Raw genomic sequence first — 366 nt, forward strand, 5'->3', positions numbered from 1 at the left:
ATGATATTTTTTAAATAAGGCAGATCGGAATATGCGCTCTCTGGGAAGACAATTATTATACCATGCGTTAAAGTCATGTATACACAAAACATACCATCTTTTGTCTCTGACAAAATATTTTTTTTATTTTCACTTTTATTTCAACATAGATTGATTAAAAGAAAAATACTGATAAAAATAAAATATTTTACACAAAAAGGGTTGAAATTTTGATATTCCTGCGCATATTTTGTTTGTAAGTCAAATATTAGTGGCATTGTGCTGCTATGATTGCACGACCGAGTAATCATAGTCAACTTATGTACAGTAGTCGAAAAATTTATAGCCGCACCAAATTTTTACAAGTTTTAAAATATTATTTTTGTT

This window comes from Rhagoletis pomonella, unplaced genomic scaffold (assembly GCF_013731165.1).
Source record: "Rhagoletis pomonella isolate Grant_MI unplaced genomic scaffold, Rhpom_1.0 Rhpom_scaffold_00335, whole genome shotgun sequence".
Lineage (NCBI taxonomy): Eukaryota > Metazoa > Arthropoda > Insecta > Diptera > Tephritidae > Rhagoletis > Rhagoletis pomonella.